A 15,733-nucleotide genomic window follows, 5' to 3' on the forward strand; every position below is an offset into this window, starting at 1 on the left:
GCACACTGCAGCTGATGCACGGTCGGAGAGGTGGGGAAGCCCCCCGTGCGGAGCCCAGCGCCGAAGGCGGGGCCTGGCTTTGCACAAGAGGGGAAGAAAGTGTGTGTGAGGCCAGAGCTGGGGCCTGGGGTCTTGAAGATCCCAGAACACGCCCAGCCGTGGTGGTCTTAGGAGCTTCCCACTGCCATCAGCGCCTGTCATTTCAGACCCAGTGCCAGATTGTCATTTTCAACGTCCACGTGGGAACTCCATCGGCCAGGACTGCCAGCCACTCTGTCATTCCCAGTCCCAACCCCGTACAAGTTTTAGCAAGACGCAGCGCAGCTCTGTGAGGTCCAGAGCCGAGGCAGCCGTGCGCCCTGGGTGGGCGGGGGTGCGGGGCAGCCTCTGATTCCTCTGCAGGCCCCATAGCCAGTGGCCTCGCCGCTGTCCATGGCCCTCCAGGCTCCTGAAGATGGAGCCTGCACCTGCTGCCCGGCCCATAGGACCACCTGGGGCCTCTCCCTCCTTCTGCCTTTTATTCTGGGAGCCTCAGCTTGCCAAGTTAATTGGCAAACTTTCCCAGAAGTAAATTCAAGGGATAGAAATTAATAATTTTCCTGGTGTTGCACTCATTGCTAATCAGGCCAGCTGGGAGGAGGGGACCTGGGTGCATCAGAGGACCCCTCAAAAGCCATTAGCATGAACAAGATCTTCTAAGGGCAAGGGGCCTCCGAGCAATTTAGCAGCTCTGCAGCCCCAGTGCCCGGGCACAGCAACATAGGGACAAAGGAGCTTCGGAGGAGTCGAGGCATCGTGCACCCCACCAGGGTCTAGGCAACACGCTCCTCGTGCTCTGAGACCCGGGCCCAAGGGGTTCTTCTTGGTTGCTTCCAGCTGGGGGTCTCTTACCCAGCCTGCAAGATGGGAGAGGGATGGCCTGCCCCGTTTGGAGCTCTCCTTCTGGAATCAAATGATCTTCATCTGGCTGGTCCATCCAAGGCAGATGAAACCCCAACACGTGGAGTTGGGGACCTTGCACCCAGGACTCCCCCGTCCTGTACAGAAGTGCAGCCCCAGAGCCCAAGCTCTTGACAGGCCCGGTCGCCCTGGGATGGAGCATGGGGCTCAGGCAGCCAGGCCTCTGCTCAGGTCTCTGTGCCCCTGGGAGCCACGGCCTGGTCTTCCCAGGTGGCTGCTGTGTCAGCTGCTCGCTGGGCCCTCAGAGCCTTCGGGACAAAGCATCGGTACACAGGGTCTCAGAGGCTCATGGTGAAAATGCAGATGCCCGGGCCACATCCCGGAGAGGCTGGCCTGGGAGGTGTGGGTGCGACCACCAAGGACCCCTAATGGCTCTGACTCAGCTGGTCCAATGACTGCCTGGGAGACCCAGCAGGGGCAGCTGGGGGGGTCTCTTGACTCACGAAGTGTCTGTTGGATGGATGGTGGATGGATGAGTGATGAGGACCGCGGGGCACAGAGACAGCGCCCTCAGCTTGTTCTGCTAAACTACTTTGTCCCTCGGCCACAGGGACCTGGCAAAGGGGGGAGGAGCAGGGGGAAGTGGGCGCAGGCCAGCACCTGCCGCGGGCACGTTTACAGCGTTAGCACCCGGGTCCCCACGGCTGCGCTGCCGTGGGGATGCCGTTAAAGGCGAGGCACAGAGAGCAGCAGTCATTCACCCAAGGCCACACAGCAGGATCCGAACCAGGTCTGTCCCACTGGGAAACCCACCCTTGCCCAAGACACAGCATTTTGCAGATTGATTAAAATCATCATCCCAGCAGGGCACCTGGCGGGTCCCTCCTGCCCTGGAGGGTGCCTGCGGCCTGGCTTCCTCACACCTCACCACACAGCGCTGGGGCCCGGATCAGACTCTGCCTCTCGGGCCTCAGGAGGGGAGGGCGTGTTCCGCCCCGTCCAGTTCTGCGGAGCCTCCCAGGGGCCGAGGCGAGAGCCGAGGGGATGCACCGGCCTCGGGGTCCCTTCCCAGCCTCAACTCGGGAACAGGAAGGCCGTACCCCCTCTGCTTCTGGCTCCTTTGAGACGAGAGGCCTCAGTGCACCGGGCGGGGGTCCCCTCACTGCAGGTGACGGTGTCCCCGGCCTCAGGAAAGCTGTGGAAGGGGTCTCACGGACTTAGGGCATTTTGCAGATGCAGCCACCCCAGTGGGTGAGGACACCCCAGGCACTGTGGGGATGTGGAGTGAGGGCAGAGGGGAGCCACTCTCCTGAGTGGGGGGGCATGAGACACCCCCACCCTGGCCTCACCCCCAGCCTGTGGTCCCAGTGAGTCCTGCTGGTCCTGCCCCTGACATTTCTCCAGCTCAGGGTCCCCGGAGGTCAGGGTGTCTCGGGGGCCCCATCCCCGGCCCTGGCCCTGTTCTTGTCCACGCTGGATCCGTGGCAGCCAGAGAATGGAGACGGCCTGATGGTCCCCAGCATCCTGGGTTAGCTCAGCTGTCCTGTCCTGCCCTTTCACCTGCCCCTCCCAGGCCTGGGGTGGCCGTTCCCACACCGCAGCTCTGGGGGACGCTCAGCAGGGCAGTGGCGAGGAGGTCAGGAGGAGGCCGGGATGGGGTGGACAGCCAGGGCACAGGCCCTCCCCTTCCCTCGGGGCAGACACTAACAGGTGCCTGAGCTGGCCCAGCTGGGACTCGGCTCACGGAGTTGGCAGCCGCCCGGACCCTGGGGCTTGGGAATCTGTTCTTTGTTGATGCCTTCACCCAAATGGAATTCGTTCCTGTGTGTGTTTATTGATCTGAGTGAAGGGGCCAGGCGGGGCGGCTGGCCGGGCTGCGCAGGCGGGGTGCTGGGCCCTGCTCTCCACCCTGCCCTGACCCCCCAGGCTGACCCTGTGACCGGCATGTACAGTGGCTTCTGGGTGGTGGGGCCAGTGGGAAGCCGAGCGCTGGGGGAGGTTGTGCACCCCCGTCCCGCCTGTGCGCCACTGTGCATCTAGCAGCATCTCGTCTCTCCTGCCTCTGCCCCGAGGGTGGTGGCTCCCGCTGCCCCCACATGCCGGGCACCTCACCTGGCAGCAGGCCTACCCGAGCTCTGCATGAGGGTCCCCCAACAACCTCTCCCTGGGTCTACCCAGTGGCGGCCTGCTGGGCCCTGATGGATCCAAACTACGTACCCACCTGATGGCCGGTCCCTGCTAGGAAGTGGCCAGCCAACCCACGCTTTGACAGCCTGGGACAACGAGCTAAAGGCCCCCAAGAGGCCCTTGGCACCCCCACACCGCTCTGAGAGGGCCCCCCGCTTCCACCCAGCTCAGCCTGGGAAATCGTCCGGGCCCCCACTCCTTCTCCAGACTCTGCCGGCTGCAGGGAGAGACCAGGGCTGGTCCCGCCTTCCTCCTGTGCCTGCCTGGACCCCGGACACCCTGTGCCCCAGAGGCCTGGTCGGGACCTTGGCTGCCTTCCCAGAGTCTCTCCTGAGAAGGTGTGCGGATTCCCGTCGGGCTTCTGCCCCCGGCCCTCCGAGGCGCAGCCTGAGCCCAGCACCCACTGACGGCTTCCCAGTCTCCTGAGCTGTGTCCCGCCTGCACCCCACCGCTCCCCTCCAGCCATCGTGGGTCCTCTTTGCTCCCTGCCAGCCCGGGCAGCTCAGGGGTGAAATAAAGGGCGAGCACCCCTCGAGGAGCCCGAGTCCACAAAAGGGGCATGTCTGTGAGCAGACATTTGTGCTAGGTCTGGGGGTGGGAGGCCCCCGCCTAGTGGCTGGCTGGCCATGGCGACTGTACCCCTCCACCCTGCGACACCTGGAGTTCCTCAGGCCTCTCAGCATCACCTAGTGATGCTTTTGCCTGGGACGCTGCAGCTGTGTTGAGTCACCAGGGAACAATCAGAACAGCGTCTCTGAGTGCTTTGCAAAGGTCAGTGTCACGGCAGACGAAAAGGTGGGGTATGTGTTACAGGGGGGCCACCAATCCCCATGGGAGACCTCAGCGATCCCACGTGGCAGTTTGCACCTGATGGGACCAATCCGTGTCTGTCCCTGCTGTGATGCTGGGGGAAGGCCCTTGTTCCCAGACACTCAATGCTGCAGTATTTAGGAGCAAAATGTCATGGGGTCCAGCAATGTGACATAAAAGAAGAGAAAGGAGTGAGAGAGAAAGGTGATGAAATCTTTTTAAAAAAAGCCTCTGGGGCCGGGCACGGTGGCTCCCACCTGTAATCCCAACATTTTGGGAGGCGAAGACAGGGGGATTGCATGAGCCCAGGAGTGCGAGGTTACAGTGACTTATGATTGCGCCACTGCCCTCCAGCCTGGGTGACGGAGCAAGACCCTGTCTCTAAAAAAAAAGAGCCACCGGGTACAAATCAACATATGTACAAAAATACATTTTAATTGTATAGACAAAAATAATTTTTGACTCCAGGTGTCAGAAATGGGCTCTGACTAACTGAAGCCCAGAGCAGGTATTTGGGGCCCACAGGTGGGAGGGCAGTGGAGGACACTGCCCAGGTCCCGCGGCACCAGCCCTGGCGCGGCCCCAGGACAACCCGGTGTCTCTGGGCTAAGCCGTCAAGTTCCAGGAAAGGAGCCCTGACGGCCTCACTTAGTGCAGGGCTGTGGCCCATGGCAGGTTCCCAAACCACACCTGCTGCTCGCTGCCCGGTAGGGGCCACCTGAGCTTCCCTGTGCCCGGGGCCACAGAACACGTGCTTCGTCTAAGCCTCCCAACAATGCTGTGAGAAAAGTATTTATAATTATTCCCATATCACAGATGTGAAAGTTGAGATGTCGGGATTTAAACACTGTGCCCAAGGCCACCTAGCCAATGCGTGTGGAGCTGGGACCCGCAGGCAGCAGCCCTGAGCCTGCCCTGCCTCTCCTGCACACAGTAGCCCCTGGGGCGTGATGGAGCAAGACCCCTGCCCAGGCCACCTGCTCCAAGTCCCCAGGCTCCACAGACATATTTGCGTAGATGCGAGGGACATTCCCAGGCCTCAAAGCCCTCCTACACGGTGCTAGCCACGTCATCCCAGCACTGCCGGGTTGGAGCCAGAGCATCCCCTGCAGGCGGACGGCTTGCCTGCGGCCTTCTGCGCCAGATGCGTCGCTGACACCCCTGTGCCTCAAGCTGGTGAGACCCAGGCCGCAGCTGAGGAACAAACGGGCTCCGAGCGTGCAAGGCTTGGCCAAGGCCGGCAGCTGGGAGGGCTGCCCAGCCTGGTCACACCTGTCCCGCCGCGGGCCCTGGGTGGGGTTTCCCCATCTGTGCTGGAGCTTGGGCAGGTTTCTCACTTCACCCCAGGGCAGGGGTGCCGGGCAGATGGCTGGCCGGCCTGAGTCACCCACCCCGCCCTCCTGCCTGACAAGCAGGAAACCAGTGGGAAGGAGCAGGGTTGGTAGGACCCAGGCTCCTTCCTGGGCGGGGGGAGCTCCCTCGGGCACCAGCGAGGCACCCTCCCGTTTCCTCCAGCCAGGTAGGGGGCCAGGTAGGGGGTTGGGGCTGCGCACCTGCAGGGTGGGAGAGGTGAGGGAGGGGGCGGGGCGTGCCACACCTCGGTTGCCCAGGCCTGCTCCTCCCAGACCCTGGACCCATCGCCTCCATAATGTTCAGCAACATTGTGGCTTCTTTTAACCTCATGTTCCCCAAAGTGCTAATATTGAAATTGCAGGCTTGGTGTGTTGGTTTTGTTTTCCTAATACATGCTGAAGTAAATCATGTGTGTTTCACAGTTTGCCGGGCCATCTGTGGGTCACGCCAGGCCCTCCTGGCCTGGGACAGGCCTGGCCAGAGTCACCGGGAAGGGGCTTTCCCCAGGGACAGCCCCAGGGCGGGTCGGCCCGGCCTCGAACAGTGTCCAGGGCCCCAGGAGCAGCCGTGCTTGGCAGCCTTCCCTCCCTCTGCCCTGGGGGCCGTGTGAGGGCCAGGGTACCGTGGCAGGCTCCCCTCCAGCCCCACGCTGCGCATGTCTTTCCTGGAACTGCCCTGTCACAGCCTCTGGGGCCCATCTTCAAGACCCTTCCTCCCATTCCGAGCGTCTCGTCCCCATGCAGGGTGAGGTAGGGACCTGGGGTGACCTCGGACCAGCCCTTTCCTCCCTCCGCGCCTCTGGCTCACTCCAGGTGGACCCTGCCCACCCCGCTGCAGAGAGCCTGTCTTCACGGTCTCCGGTCCCAGGAGCCCTCAGGGGCCCAGCTGGAGAGAGCCTGGCCGTGGCCAGCAGGCTTGGAGCGGGCTCTGCAAATCGAGGGAGACATACACGCTGTCCCCACACCCCAGGCAGGCCCAGAGCCGCGTGTCGGTGGGGAGGGGGCTCCTGCAGCCTTGCTGGGAGATGCAGACGGTCCCCTGCTGGGGAGAGCCCCGCACTGCTGCTCAGGCACTGGGGGACACAGGATGCCCCAGTCCCTCCTCATCGTGTCCTTCCTCCCACGGGGCTGTGGGCTCTGCCCTCGCCCAGCCCTACCCCTCCCCTGGAAACCCCGGGGTGATTCAGAGGAGAAAACGAACTGGGGCAAAGAGCTGAGACTCCCGGCTAGGTGAAGGGTGTGAAGGGTGCAAGACGCACCCGGAGGCTGGTCTGTGTCTTCCCGAGCCAGGCTGCGGAGGGGGGGGGGGTGCTGGCTGTTCCTGAGCACGGGCCGCCCCCTGAGAGGTGGGTGACAGATGAGGAAACTGAGGCACAGAATGATGGGGCCGCCTGCTCGGGCCCTGCAGCTAGGGAGAGGCACAGCTGACACTCAGACCTCGAGACAGCTTGGGGTCTTCCTGCTGGGCTGTGTCCAGGCCACGTGGCCTTTGAGGTCACCAACCCACCGGTGGCAGCTCCTGAGCACTTCTCACCTTTACAGATCCCCTCTGGCCCAGCAGAGGGAATGGGGACAAGAATCTTTTCCTTCTTAAAGATTAAAATCTGAACTGGAAAAGGAGGGGGTCTGAGGGCTCCTCAGAAAGTTGGACGTGGAACCACCCTATGACTCAGCAGCGCCCGAGAACAGGGACTCCGCAACGTGTGTGCCAGCGTCACAGCGGCGCTACCCGCAGTAGCCAAGGGTGGGAACACTCGCGTCCCTCGGCAGACGGTGGACAGACGATGTGGCCCATCATCCAGTGGAACGCGATTCGGCCTTAGACAGGAAGGCACCCGGCGCGGAGCAGCCCGAGGACACGCTGCTGGGCGAAAGAATCCCCACAAAGAAGCGCAAGCGTTGTGCGGCTCCGGTGGGTGAAATGTCTAGAACAGGGAAATTCAGAGACAGAAAGTAGATTAGAGGTGACTGGGCCTGGGGGCCCGGGGGGAGGAGCTGTTGCTTACTGGGGACAGAATTTCTGTTTGGGATGACGAGAAGTTCTGGAACCGACAGTGGTGGTGGTTGCACAACCCTGCGTGCTAACTGCCCCCGACTGTACAGTTACAAATGGCTAATGGCTGATTTTTATGTTATATATATTTTACTACAATTTAAAAAAAAAGATTGAAACAGGGAAGGGGGCCGGGTGCCGTGGCTCATGCCTGTAGTCCCAGCACTCTGGGAGGCTGAGGCAGGAGGATCGCTCGAGGTTAGGAGTTGGAGGCTGCAGTGAGCTATGATGACGCCACGTCTCTCTACCCGGGGCCACTGAGTGAGACTCTGTCTCAAACAACAAAAGGAAGGGGACCCGTGTGCGGCATGGAGGGGCCACCCGGGATCCCCCTGCCCAGGGATCTTGAGCCTCCTTCCTTGGTTGCCCCCTGCCAGGCAGACCCAGCGTCAGCCGAGATGACAAGCCACGCAGGCCACTGTGTCTCATCCAAAGGCTGGAGAGGGAAGAAGGTGAAACCATCGGGCGAATAAGGTTCGTGGAGCCTGCACCCACGGCAGGAGTGGCCGCGGCGGGACTGTGGCCGCCTCATCTGGCTGCTTCTGGGCTGCCAGGCAGAGCTGTCCCGGTCAGTCATGTGTCATCATTCCTCTGTCTGGCCTGGCATCTTCCCCACTGTCCTGCTGCCAGAAAACCTCTCTAAGGCGGACCTCGGCCTGGTCAGTGCAGGTGGGGGTGGCCGCTGCACGGCCGAGGCAGAAGGCTCAGGTTCCCCGGGTGCTGCGCGACGCCAGGCCGTTCCACACGGCCTCTGACGGCTGATTTGTGGCCATATTTCAAGCCCATGGGGTGAAGCACATCGTTATGCCGCCTTTCCTGCCTACGGACACACCAGCTGTCCTCGAGGCCAAGCTCAAAGGCCACTGTGGGAAACCCAGGCTCCAAGAGCAGGAGGCAGGCTGCCTGTGACCCCGGCACTGGCTGGTGGTCTGTCTGCGGGCCCTGCCCCTGGGGGCCAGGGTGGGGCTGCCGGGCTCCCTCCAAGAGGACTGATGTCTGATCTAACTGGCCTTCAGCATACAGGGTGCTAGGTGGGGACCAAAGCGTGGGACACCCCACCTGTCGGCATCGAGCCTGGCGTGTCTGGGGTCCTCTGGGAGCTTCAGTTTCCTCGTTGGCTAAGTGGGGGCTAAGTGACCCATCTGAGTGTTGGAGGGAATCACTGATCATCTTTACCAAAAGGCCCTGGTGGCCGTGAGGGCTGTCTGGCTGTTATTGCCGTGGACATGCAAATCTTTCCCGCAGGGGTGAAGACCCCCAGGGCCACCATCTCGGGATGGGATGGTCAGGGTGGAGGGAACGCTCCGGGCTCCCTGGGTTACGAAACCCTGAACAGACCTCAGTTGACCAGGGCCCGGCCCAGTGTGGCCCCAGCTCCCTGGCCGACCCTCTTGGGCTGGTTGTGATGTGAGGAGCTGCCCCTTCCTGCTCTGCCCCCAGAGAGGGGCGGGTGGCAAAGGAGGAGAAGCCCCTCTTGTGCCCCCACTTTACTGACTGTTCTCGCCAACAGGAAACAGGCCGCGGCGGGCGCCGGGCCTTGGCCTGAGCCGGGCACGGGTTCCCGCCCCGGCTGCTGGGCTGCTGGCCCCGGGGTGTGGAACCGATTTATTCGGTAGCTTTGCCGCTGATTAGTTGCAGGTGAGTGCATGGCACGTGGTTTGTGTTGTAACAATATTTTGGGACAATTAGATTGAAACCACATTGCTGGCGGCCCTGCTGGCGGCTGGCTGCAGGGCTGCACTCTCCCTGCCCTTTGCGGCTCCCGGCTGGCCGGGCCACCCCTCCGCTCTTGGGGCCTCCCCATCCTCACCCCGCCTGGGCTGCAGACCCCCCGGCTGACCTCCCTCTGACCTCGGCCTCCAGTTGTTCCAGAAAACAGCTAAACAGCTGCTGGGAGACTTCCCAGGGCAAGTGGGGAGGGGGCCACCTGGGGGGCGCAGGGCGGGACTTTCAAGGCTGAACGCTGTCTCAGCATGTCCCTGTCTCTGCTCCCGGGAGCCACTCTCCCTGCTCGCCCCCTGGGGAGGCGATGCGGGCTCAAGGTCTGTCTGTCCTGCGGGAGCCAAGCCTCCCGCGGAGGGGTAGCTGGCAGGGCCTGAGCACGGGGAGAGGAGTGGGACCCAGGGACAGCCAGCAACACCCCCGGGCAGGGCGGGCACCGCAGCGCGGGCAGTGGCGGATGGTGTGGCACAGGGCACCTCTCAGTGGACCCGCGAACAGGGTGACAGGCCGGGGCTCGGGCCCCTCCCTCCTCCAGAGCGGCTCAGGCCCCAGCAGGCAACCGGCCCTGGCCCGGTGCATTCTGGGACGGCCGCTGGCGTGGGGCGGCTCGGGGGAGACCCCGGTGCTGGGGCTGCTGCTTCAGGCCCAGCCCTCAGGCGAGGGCGCCTCCCAAGGCGGACCCCCAGCCTGCTGGAGGCCCCCTGCCTGCGTCTTCGGGGACCCCTGCCAGGGCAGGGCACGGGACGCCCACCAACACCTGCGACCTGTGGTGAGTGGCGAATTCGCTCATTGATTCTAATAGCGCTTGTTAGCAGTCGCGATGTTTCCAGCACTTCCCGGGCACTTAGGGGCAATTTTTCCAGAGGAGATTTTCCTGGAGTTCTTCAGCCTGAGCTGTGCCTTCCACTCCAGCTGGGTGGACTTTTCCCGTCCAGCGACTCCTGCCGAGGGACGCGGGCTGGCCTGTGGACCGTGCTGGGGCCTGAGGCCTGGGGGCAGGTGGGGGCTGCCCAGCGCCCTCCTCCTCCCCTGCCTCCCGCCTGGCTCGGAGGCTCTGGGCACAAGGCTCGAGCTCTCCAGGCCTCTCTGCAGATGCCCACCCTCTCAGACAGGAAGCACAGTGGCCAGGGGCACTGCCAAGGGCTCTGTGTCTTGGCTTTGTCCTCTGTCCCTGTCCTGACCTCAGCAGAGACCAGGAGAGAGAGGGGTGAGGCCCAAGCAATCGCCTCTGGCCACTTGCCACCGTGCTGGGGCCACGGAGGGCTTCTCAGAGCAGTGCCGAGTCTCCACTCCACTTCTGGAAGCCTCAGTGACAAGAAGCTGGTGGCTGTGTGCCCTGTGCCCAGCCTGCAGCCTGCCCTCCACGAGCCTAGACCCTCGCCCAGCCTTTTCTGAGCTGAGGACCCCGAGGCCCAGGTCAGGCCCCCATCCCGGGGTTCCAACATGGGCTGGGGCTGCAGCTTGTTCCTAAATCCCTCCACTCTGCTTCCTGCCTGGGTGGAGAATGGAGGTGGGAGGGCCGCTGTGCCCACCCTGTCCTGGGTCTCAAGTCTCAGCCCACTGCTGGGGGCCCTGGCCTGGTCCAACTCGCTGCCTTATCTGTCGGGAGCCCCTCGGGGACAGGGAGGTGCTGCGTCCCAGAGCCAGTTCCACCCAGGATGCAGGAACCGTAACGACAAAGTGCACCACGTGGCCCGAGTCCCACTGGGTTCTGCTGGGGGTCTTGTGAGCTGAGTGCCAGGCTCAGGGGTCCAGGGCGAGGGGCCAGGCTTGGCCTCCCTATCTCAGGCCTAGGTTTCCTTTGGGAGGTGGGATCTCTTGAGCCCAGGGGTTGGAGGCTGCAGTGAGCTGTGACGACGCCACTGCACTCTAGCTCAGGTGACAGAGCGAGAACCTGTCTCAAAAAAAAAAAAAAAACCAAACATGCACAAAGCACTTAGGACGAGGCCCGGTGCTGAGGGCGTGATGCTGTCAAGGGAGCCCCGAAGGTCTCCAAAGCACTGGCCTATGGGGCTGAGGGAGACCAGACCGTACCTCAGACCCGTGGGCTTCCCCCAGGGTGCATGGAGGGCCACGTTGACCACACAGACATGCCCTGGGCTGATAAAGAAGGTACCTCTGTTGCTAACACCTGTGCTTCCTGCAGTCTAACCTAAATCCTTCCTGCTGTCCTTGTCCTGCTTCATCCTAAAGGCCTCCTCTTTGGTAGGAGGGTGGCATCTGGAGCCCTTCCAGTCAGAGGGGGTGCAGAGGCCTGGGTGGGGCGGGGCTGTGCACGAGAGGACTGGGGGGCACTGGGTGGCCTTGGTGCCCAGTCCAGCCCTGCCTGCTGCCCCCTTGTCGCATTTAGCCACCCCCACCCCATGCCCTGTGCATGCCCCACTCAGCCGAACCCTCCCGAAGTCGCCGAGCCCCGAAGCGGGTCCCACACCGGCTGTGCTCTCGGAACACTGCCTCCCACAGTGCGGGCGCTGAGGGCGTTGGGTTGCTTTGGGTAAAGCCATATAACGGAGGGTGTCCTGTGCCCACAGAAAGAGCCCCCAGCTCAGGCGTACTGGTCCCCCAGCCTGCATGTTGGCCACACCTAAGGCCTAGACCGAGCGCATCTCTGTGATCTGAGATTTCAGAGAACTCCCTTCTGTACCCCCAGTGCGTGTGGATTAGGGTTCAGTGCTTGAGGGAGGACCGCACCTGCGGGCTCTCAACGTGACACCCTCTAGGTGAGCACTAAGGGGCTCCAGGCGTGAGAAGGACACGAGGGCAGTGGGAGGCAGATTGGGGTCTCCTGGGGAAGGTGGGCACCGCGGGAGCCCGGCCTTGGGGAGAGTCCCAGCAGGGTGGCTGGGGAAAATGACTGGGGCCCTGGGAGGGTCCGAACTGGTCCTGTGTCGATGACTTCAATGCCTTTCAGAGCATCAAATACCAAGTCACTCTGGGGGGCCAGGGGTGCCCACTGGGGTCCAGGTGGGCTGGTGGCTCATGCAGCCTCTCAAGTGGCCCTGTTGTCCCCTTTCTGCTGTGTTACCTTGCAATCTGTCATCCACAGCTTAGTCCCGTGGCCACCATGTCCATAGGGGGTGCTGGGACACACAGCCGTGTGCCCAGGAAGAACAGACTGGGCCCCCGAGCCCTGCGGAAGAGGCAGCTTGGCCTCTCCCCACAGCTGGCTCCCTCCCCACCTGCCTGCATGTGGCTCACACCCTGCCAGCCTCGGCTTAAGGTTTATAACTTCCAGGCCTCTGGATCTGAGGGGAGCCCTGCGGCTGACAAACAGGGTGAGCGGTGTCTCCTGCCGGGTGCCCGGAGGGCTGGAGCCCTGGCATGGCGCTGGGGTCCCAACTGGACAGGGGCAGCGTCTCCACACGGCTTTCCCAAAGCCCCTGAAGAGGCTGTGGCCGGAGAGGGGGAGGTGAGGGGGACAGGGGATGTGAGACTGGGTGTGGGCTCCCTCACTTTGGAAACTCCGAAAAACAAGTGAGACTTGAGCCAATGGTGACTGTGGTGTAAAAGGAAACTGGTGACACCCAAAACCATAACGAGAAGGAGAAATTTATTCCACCGAATGTTTGAAATTTCCACTCGTAAAGACACCATTCTTAACAAATGTCAGAAGACAGCGCCCTGAGCAGGGAAATGCAAATTATTAATAGAACCACAATGAGATACTGCTACACACCTTCCGCCTTCCAGCGTGACCAAAGTGAACAGGGCAGCGCTCTCGGGCCTGGCGGAGTTGTGGGGGACCTGGAGCTCGCGCACGGCCGGGAGGGAGGGGACACGGCACAGCCGCTTTGGGAAGGCGGTTTGGCAACGTGAGAAAAATTAAACACACCAACCCTGTGACACGGCCATTCCCCTCCCCGTGTTCACCCAGATGAGAGAACACACACTCACGTAGGGCCTCGTGTTCAAACGCCGTGACAGCCTTATGCGTGGCTGACAGCCCCGAACTGGAACGACCCCAAAGTCCAGCAACAGGTGGGCGGCACCAACGCGGCACTTCCGGTCCGTGGACTCTCCCTGCACCTCACGGAGCATCCCGCTACCGACACGTGAGACGACACGGATGAGTCCCGGATCGCCGCGCTGAACCACTGAAGCCAGGTCGTTCCGTGTATGTGGAAAGGCAAAACCCACCTCCAGTGACAGACGGCAGAGCTGGGGTTGCCTGGCGCTGGGATTGGGTGCAGTGTCACTGAAAAGGGGCCCAAAGGACCTTTCTGGGGTGTGGGGAATGTTCTATGCCTTGATTGTGACGGTGGTTACACAACTGTATACACCTGTCAACACCTTTCCGACTGTACACTTAAAATGGGTGCATTTTCTTATATGAAAATTATATTTCAATTAAACGGATTAAAGTAAAAATCCAACAAGATTCTATTTGACACCTATCGGATGGCAGAAGTCAAAATCATTGTTAATATCCAGTTCTGCCAAAGATGCAGGGAAGCGGCCTCATCCTTGGGCGGGAGGGATGTGTGCGGGGGTACACTGTTCTCAGCAGAAATTTGGAGTATGCAACCTCGCGGTCTTCTAGAAGTTTATCTTCTAGGTATACTTATAAGGGCACAAAGACACGTGGACGGAGGTGTCCTTTGCAGCAATATTTGTTATATTGGAAAATTAGAAGCAAGCTAAACAGTAAGATGCTGACCAACCATCCTAGTTTGCCTGGGACTGTCCCGGTTTTAGCACTGAAAACCTGAGGTTCTGGAAAACCCTTCCATGCCCTCGAACACCCGGACGGCTGCTTGCTCTAACACACCGTGGTGCAGACGGGCAGAGGAACAGCCTGCATCATGAAAAGTGGGCACCTCCAAATGTTTCTATGGAAGATGTCCAAGGGACACTGGATAAAATTAAACAAAACAAAATAAAAAACCCAGTTGCAAGTGGCAGGTACAGTAGGATTTGGTTTTTGAGGATATCTGCATAATCCCCCCGTTTGCACAGAGAATGCCTGGTCGCGGGGTTATCGCCGGAGCTGGGCGCGTGGAGAAGTTGCGTTTGGCTGTATCTCCCATTGCGCCACTGGACTCATTTCCGACGTGCGTGTGTAGATTTTACAATTGAAAGAATATTTTCTACGGGAGGTGTGACCTCGATCTGCATCAAAGGCAGGTGGGTGGGGCCTCGGTGACAGGCACAGTGAGGCAGGCTCAGGGTGAGGTGGGGGGAGAGGAAGGGCGTCCCAAGGTCAGGGTCTGGAGACCCTGACCCATCCTGGTCAGGTGGCGGCCTACAGTGGACCCTTCGCCCGGCCGCCTTCCGGAAGCCCGCTCTGCCCTCCTTACTGCAACAGCCCCTGGTCTCAACCCAGCGCCGACAGCCTGGGATTGTTAAACAAATTGACGGGCTGGGCCCTGAGCCCGGCTAATTCCTGTGTCTTAATGAGTGGGAAGATGAGGTTTTATTCATCACTGGGGCTTTAAAAATTGCCGTAAAGTGGCCCACTTTATAAAGAAAAAATCAATAGCAAAAAGAAAACAGGAGTATGTAAATGGACGGAGTGACAAAAAGCAGGCCAATTACCCCCAAAATGAGACGTAGTTATGGCTCCATTAACTCAATTATATTTTCAAAAGGATTTCTTACGAGGCCCCCACCCCTCCCCTCCCGCACACGCCTGTAATTTTTACATCAACTTCAAGCCATTAAGTCGCATTAAATTATTTTGTGGGAGAGAGAGGTGTGTTTGGGGAGAGAGCTGCAGGCAGCCCCGTCCGGCCCCGCTGGGGACTGGGCCTGGTGTGGGCAGGTGGGATGTGGGGGGGACCCGGGCTGGTCCAGGGGGCAGGCTCCCGCTATTCAGCCTGCGAGGTGGTGAGGATGAGGAGTGAGTGAGGACGAGGCGTCGCGGTTCCACCCATGGCTGGACCAGCCCCGCCACAGGCAGCGAGCCGCTCTGGGCTGGGTTGTCCCTGCGCCCCCGAATCCACCTACACCACCGCCCCCCGCACTTTTATCCCCCCTAGAATGGTGCCAAGCCACACGTGAGCAGCTCGCCTTGCTGGCTTTATGAGTTTGTTCTTTGTTTCATTAGAGTCAGAAAAGTTAATTACTTTTGAGAAATGGAAAAATATGGATTTTAAAAAACACCAAAACTGGGGACTCAAGGCCTGATCTTCACACGGCTCCCTGCAGGCGTGGAGCCCCGGAGTGACACTGGGCACGGCTAACTTGCTCGTTCAAGCGCGGGGCCCTTGGGTTTGCTCAGACGCTGAGGAAGGCCGGAATCTCAGAGTCGCTCGCAGCTCCCGGCTGGTCCTTCTGAGCACGCCCAGCCCCCCACCCCCCCAGGCTTGGTGGCCATAAACTGCTCCGTAAGCTGCTCTCCCACGACAGACAGCCGGGCCCTGGGGAGTGGAGGCCTGCCCTGCCCTAGTCTGTGCCTGGGCCGCAGGGGCCCCTTCGCCCCCGTTTGAGAGCCTGGGGCAGGGGACAGACGGGTGGGAAGGGAGTACAGGCGTGTGTGTGAGTGTGCACGTGTGCACATGCGTGTGTAAGAGACGGGGATCACCCCAACTCCCGCCGCCCACCAGGAGACACTGAGGCTGCTTCAGATGTGACCCTCAGCCACGTGGGGTGTGGCCGTGGGGCTTAGCGACACCCACAGAGTCTGGGCCTTGAGAGTAGGACTGCCAGGAGGTCCCAGGGGAGGGAGTGACCCCGGGCAGGGCGCTGCGGCGAGGGGAGCTGCCTGCGC

Source organism: Propithecus coquereli, unplaced genomic scaffold, assembly GCF_000956105.1.
Source record: "Propithecus coquereli isolate 6110/MARCELLA unplaced genomic scaffold, Pcoq_1.0 Scaffold869, whole genome shotgun sequence".
Lineage (NCBI taxonomy): Eukaryota > Metazoa > Chordata > Mammalia > Primates > Indriidae > Propithecus > Propithecus coquereli.